This window comes from Meles meles, chromosome 2 (assembly GCF_922984935.1).
Source record: "Meles meles chromosome 2, mMelMel3.1 paternal haplotype, whole genome shotgun sequence".
In the NCBI taxonomy this organism is placed as follows: Eukaryota; Metazoa; Chordata; class Mammalia; order Carnivora; family Mustelidae; genus Meles; species Meles meles.
The window spans coordinates 46,589,087-46,596,303 of NC_060067.1; the positions used below are offsets into that span (position 1 = coordinate 46,589,087).

The 7,217-nt window shown below is 32.8% G+C and overlaps 1 pseudogene; it reads left to right on the forward strand.

The window, feature by feature from the left end:
- The first annotated feature begins 6,200 nt into the window (after positions 1-6,200).
- On the forward strand, positions 6,201-6,287 carry LOC123937723 (annotated as a pseudogene).
- Positions 6,288-7,217: the final 930 nt, after the last annotated feature.

Sequence of the window (7,217 nt, forward strand, 5' to 3'; positions counted from 1 at the left end):
TATATGAGTAATTTATCCAACAGAAAATATATACATATTTAGTTTTTATATATAGTTGGTTACAAATATCTGTTTCTATGCTTCATTCTTTCACACTAATCTAATACCTGTTCTACTAACTGTTATAGTAGATCATGACATAATTTTATATGTGCTACTCAAATTGCTTCTCACTTGTCTTCTCTTTAAAACATACTTGACAATTCTGGGATGCCTGGGTGGCTCAGTCAGTTAAGCATCCAACTGTTGATTTCCAGTCAGGCCATGAATTCAGAGCCATGAGATCAAGCCACACTGAATGTGGAGACTGCTTAAGAGTTTCTCTCTCGGGGAGCTAGGGACCTAGGTGTCTCAGTTGGTTAATTGTCTGCCTTCAGCTCAGGTCATGATCCCAGGGTCCTGAAGTTGAGCCCTGCATCAGGGTCCCTGCTCAGCGGGAAGTCTGCTTCTCCCTCTGCCTCTCCCCCACCACCCCTATGCTATCTCTCTTTCTCAAATGAATAAATAAAATCATAGAAACAAAAAAGACTCTCTCTCTCCCTTTGGCCTTCCCCATCCAAATTGCTTGCTCTGTCTCTCTCTAAAAACAAAACAAAACTAAACAGCTTGGCAATTCTCAAGTGACTATCCTTTACCACATGCATTCTTAAATTATTTTATCCAGTTTTATGAACAAATTCTTATTGGAAATACATTTAATGCATAGATTGATTCACGAAAACAAGAATTTTTTTCCATTTTATTTATTTTTTTCAGCGTAACAGTATTCATTGTTTTTGCCCAACACCCAGTGGAAAACAAGAATTTTGACATTTTGTCCACTCTAAAGCATTATGCATTTCTCCCAGATTAAGTTCTGAGTTCTTCAGTAAAATTAGTGTGACTCATGCGAGTAACTAACTTTTGTTTTTGAATTTACGTCTACATGCTTACAGTTGTTTATTTATAATAAGTAGGATATTTACCCCCTTTCATTTATAAAGAAATAAGGTGTTATCATAAAAAAAACCTATTCATTTGTATATATTTACTTACTTACCTATCTCTTAAGAGAGAACCATTTGTCTTTAAATATCTTGAATTTTCTTATTATGCAATTATGTAACTTTTTTTACAATTCTTCTGTTTGATTTTTTATTGTTTCTTTTCTTTTCTTTCTGTCTTATTTTAAATAAGATTAGTGAGAAGACATTCACAGTCTGTTCCCAAAATCTGTAACAGTTTCAATATTTAATGTTTGTAACTTTCCTGTTATACTGACTTCACACATTTAATTAGTAACTTCTATTCCCATTTTATTTAGATTTTTAAATTATTATTCAGTTTATTTAAATTATTATTGAAGTTACTATCTGTAGTTTCTTTTTTTTAAAATGAAATCATTCAAGACTCTTAATTTTCCTCCAATTGAAGTTTTAGTTCTATTTTATACTTTTGACATAATAATCTCCTTTGTTAAGTTTAAAATAATAATCTCCTTTGTTAAGTTTAAAACAGTATATGATTTTAGATTCCAATTACTTTTTTACAAGGTAATTTTTTAAAAGAGTTTGTTTAATGTTTTGAGAGAGAGAGTGTGTCTGCACACACAAACAGGTTGGGGAGGGGCAGCAGATGAGAAAGAGAATCACAAACAAACTCCTTGCTGAGTGCAGAGAGGGACACAAGGTTTGATTCCATCATCCTGAGATCATGATCTGAGCTGAATCCAAGAGCAGGTTGCTCAACTCACTGAGACACTCAGGCACCTCTCCAAGGTAATTTTTTAAGTGTTAACTTCAAGTACTTTTATAACCTTATGGTTGTATAATGTGGTTTATAAAGTCTATAAATTAATAAAATCTATAAAATATACTTCAAGACTATTTGTTGTTTGAAGATATTATCAAAAGGCCCTACTTCTTCAGATGTATTTAGTTTGCTTGAAATGTCAAAGCTAAAGCAGGTTATTTAAATTCATCCTCTCTGATTGTGGTTTTAACAAGTTATCATCCTATCATAAGGTGTTTACAAAATATGGAGTGTATAGCAAGCTGATCCAACATCCTCTTACCTACCTAATATGTCATCCCCAAAGGTATAAATAAGTAAATGAATAAATAAGATTTAGGATTTAATAGTAACCAGAAATAAACCAACCATCTATATTCTTTAAGGAGATTACTCATAGAGTACATATAACAAACATCAAACAAATCAAAATAAGATCAAGATCAAATCTTTAAGGGCACCTGGGGGTCTCAGTTAAGCCTCTACCTTTAGCTCAGGTCATGATCCCAGGGTCCTGGGATCAAGCCCCATGTTGGGCTCTCTGCTCAGTGGGGAGCCTGCTTCTCCTTCTCCCTCTGCCTGTGCTCACACTGCTTGTGCTCTCTCTCAAATGAATAAATAAGTGAATGTCAAATGAATAAATAAAATCTTAAAAAAAAATCTAACCTTTATTAACTATAAGTTGGATTATGAGAACATGCCTGACTTTATAAATTGACCCTGAACAAATAAATGATAATTTAATACATACACTTGCACATGTACACCAAGGTCACATACTTATTCCGGGTTCTCATGCACTTTATTATTATTAGAGTCTGTCATTATTCATGACATGCTTGGGTATGGTAAATTTCCAAACAAATTTTCTCTCCAACAATAATCTTAACTATATATCTGAGGCTTTACATAGAGATATAGATGCATATATAGATACATTAACATAGGCATATAAAAAGAAACAGAGAGATATAGTCTATAAATAAGTCATAGCACTCACTATGCAAACAGTTCTCGTGTAAGGGGACACATTTTTTTTCTAGTATAAATTTCTGTAAATAAAAGATCAATTATTGACTGTTACATGCATACATTATTAATAACAATGTTAGAAATTCTTTTGTTTCTAAAATTTTATTTATTTGAGAGAGTGAGGGAGAAAAAGAGAAAAAGTAGGGTCAGAGGTGGAGACAGAGGGAGAAGGAGAACTAGGAATTCTTGATATAGCTAATTAATGTTGTGAGAAACAAATGGCTCAAAATAACATCATTATAATGCACACATTTAATATTTTGTTCCTGTTACATTTACTTATATTTCAGAAACGACTCTCATTTTATCTATTTGCACAAAAATGTTATTTGTACCGGTAAATATTTAGAAAGTTCATAAAAGGAAAGAAAAAAGAAAAGGCTTCAAATATCCTTAAATTTAGTCATGAAAATCAAGGCATTTAATATGCACATATTCACACTTACATTCATTTTATTTCTTTAAAAAAGGGTTAGTATTAAATGATAAAAAAATTAAAATTTATAAAGAAAAAATGTAATGTTTTAATTTTAAAATTGAGACAAATTTCAACAACTCACTGGTTATTTATGCCTCTCCCCATATGTATTGCACTTGTGTTCCTTAAATTTTCCTTTTTCTTTTCCTCAGTGATATATAAGCATTTTTTAAGAATTCTTAATTATTAGCATTCATTGTGAATGTTATAAAACTCCTTCTGGAACTGGTTTAACAATTAGGAAATTTAGGGTGCCTGGGTAGCTCAGTGGGTTAAAGCCTCTGCCTTCAGTTCAGGTCATGATCCCAGGATCCTGGGATTGGGCTCTCTGCTCAGCAGGGAGCCTGCTTCCCTTCTCTCTCTCTCTGTCTACTTGTGATCTCTGTCTGTCAAATAAATAAATAAAATCTTAAAAAAAAAACAATTAGGAAATTTATTTCACATAACAAGGAATACAGAGTATCACATATTCAGGATTTGTTCATCACATCATATTTCTAGGTTCCTTTCTTATTATGTCATCTTTGTCCTTCATTGTCACAAGAAGGCTTCCTGAGTCAACTGAGTCCAATAAGTCTCTTGTTCTGTAGAAAAGAATGAGAAAGTGAGAGACAGAGCTACATAGAGAGAAAGAGAGAAATAACAATCTCCCCAAGCATTTAAGTTGTTTCCTTCCAACTGACTTGATCAATTCAGGTCAAGTACCCACTTCAGGGTGTGCCTCGTACTTCTCTTTCACCTATTTAGGAACATAAACTACAATTTGGAAGAAAAAGAAGTCATTTTTGGCAGAAAAATTTTAAGCAGTTTCATGTATTTAAAATTGTTTGCACTGTAGCTACATGTAGGCAAATGATGATGCTAACAATTATAAAACAAATTTCAATGGAGCTATGTGCATAGCCAGAATTGTTTTAAATACAATTAAATAGGGGCGCCTGGGTGGCTCAGTGGATTAAGCCGCTGCCTTCGGCTCAGGTCATGATCTCAGGGTCCTGGGATCGGCCCCCGCATCCGGCTCTCTGCTCCGCAGGGAGCCTGCTTCCTCCTCTCTCTCTGCCTGCCTCTCTGCCTACTTGTGATCTCTCTCTCTCTGTCAAATAAATAAATAAAATCTTTAAAAATAAATAAATAAATAAATAAATAAATACAATTAAATAAAGCACGATGGAGGAGTGAGGAAGTCAATTCTAATTATTGAAAGAAACTTTGATAACATTGTTAGAGGACAAAGTGGTATGTAAAGTATAAATGGAGGATATTCATGATCCATGAGCTAAAGAATGCATGGCTCTTGTGTTAGACATAAAAGATCTTTTTGCCCCTATTATCTTTCTTTTAAATAAGTCAAATTCTAAAAAGAGAACATCTGCCCCTACTAAACTGCCAAAATTGTATTCCTGAGATAATTTCCTTATGCATAAATTTGCATAATCTTGCTGAAGATTAAGTTACTATAAAAAAAACCAAACTTCTACCTATGTGAAAACATTTTCTAATTGTGGAAACCAGTGAAAAATTAGACAAATCACAACATATGTAATTCAATATAGCAAAGATGTCAGTTCTTTCCAAATAGGTCTATACATGTAATACAATTCCCATCAAATACCAGCAAGTGCTGGTGAAGGCAGAGACAACCTTATTCTAAAATTTATATGGAATGGCACTGGCCCTATAATAGCTAACACAATATTGAGAAAGAAGAATAAAATGGGAGGAACCACTCTATAAAGTATTAAGTCCTACTACATAGCTACAGTAATCAATACAATGTAGTATTCCCATAGGGATCTATATACATAGATCAATGAAGAATAAAAAACCCCAAAATAGATCTACACAGACATGCTCTACTGATTTTTATGAAGTTGCAAAAGCAATTTAAGGGAGAAAGAATAGTCTTAAAAAATGGTGATGTAGAAATCAACTCAAATTAGATCATGACTTTAAATGTAAAGCTATTACATTTTGCAGCAATTACCTAGGAGAAAATTCTTCAGAATCTAGGGCTGAGCAATAAAGTCTTAAATTTCTCATCCATTGCATGATCTATAAAAGAAAAACTTGATAAATTGGACTTCATTGAAATTGAATTACTTAGCTCTACAAAAGATCCTAGTAAGAGAATGAAAATCAAATTAAAGACTATGAAAATGTACTTGTAAACCACGTTTCCAACAAAGGACAAAGGACTAGTATATAGGATATATATATATATATATATATATATATACACACATAAAATGGAACAATACAATTAGAAAATGGACCACAGACATAAGGTGAAATTTCACTGAACAAAAATGTACATACAGCAAATAAATACATGAAAATATGTTCAATTTCATTACCCATTAGGGAAATAAAAATTAAGCCACAATGAGATATCACTACACATCTGTTAGAATGACTAAAAGAAAAAACCTTGTCAACACCAAATACAGGTGAAGATGCAAAGAAATTTGATCATTTATTTATTGTTGGAGGGAATGCAAAATAATGCAACAAGTCTGAAAAACAGTTTGGCATTTTCTTAAAATTAAAACTTCACCTATCATACCATTCAGAAGTCACAATTTTGATTATTCCAGAGTAAAGAAGAATTATATTTACTTAAAATTCATAAACAGATGTTCACAGTGTCTTTATTTCAAATAGCCCAGTGTGGAAAAAGAACACAAAGTTCATTTAATGGTTGATTGGTTAAGTGAACTGTACATCCATATCATAAAACATGACTTAACAATTAGAAGAAATTGTGTATATCAATGTACACAATAACATTGGTAAAGGGCATTGTGCTCAGTGAAAAATGACAAATACCAACAGCGACATCTCTGAAAATGATAGAGTAGAGAAGTCCACAAAACAAAAGTAAACTGAGCTGAGGAACTTCATGGTCAAAAGCTTTTAAGCAAGCTTTGCACAGTGGCAGTATCGTAGCCAATGAGGTTTATCCAAGGCGCGATTATTGCTAATTGAAAAGCTTTTAAGCAGATGTATCATCCATAGCCACAAGAAAAAAGCATAACAGGGCAAGCAGTAAACAGATTAAAAATTCTGGGAAAAAGAGGAGAGGACAGAGATACTTGGGGGAATCTGTAGAAAGTAATAGGTAAAACAGAATTATAAGCTGCCTGGCTAAGCAGAGAGGTGGTGTTCAAATCCAGAGGCAATATACAAAAACAGAAAGGAGGTTTTGTTGTTGTTGTTGTTTGCTTGTGGCTACAACTGTTTCAAGAAATCTGTGTCAAATCTCTAGTTGATCATGAATGTAATGGAACAGGTGACTTTAGTAGTCACATATGCAAAGAATATAGACATCACAAAAAAGAGCTAGAAAATTCACCACACAACAATCCACAAAGAGCAGAAATAGCGAAGTCTGAAGAGGATGAGACTATAATTTCCATGGTTGCCACACTAATCAAAATATCCCACTTTCAATAAAAATTTACAAGAATGTACAGAAATTGTAACCTCTGTACTTTGTTAGTGGGAAATATAAAATGGCACAACTTCGGTGGAAAGCAGAGTAGTTGTTTCTCAGAAAGGCAAATAAAGATTACCATGTGACCTAGCCATTTCCCTACTGCATATATACTGACCAGAATTGAAAACTGGGCATTCAAATAACAAAACTTGTACATAAATGTTTGTAACAACAAATTATAATAGCAAAAGGGGGAAGTAATTCAAATGTTTATAAGCTGATAAATTATAAGCAAAATGCTATATACCAACTCAGTAGAACATTATTTAGTCATGCGAAGAAATGAAGTACTAATATGTGCTGTAATAGAAATGAATCTTGAAAATAGGCTGGGTTTATTGATTATTTTCTAATTATTGATTATTTTCTAATACGGATGTTAAGAGCCATGCAATTTTCTGTTAGTACTGATTTAGCTGATATCATACAATATGACGTTAT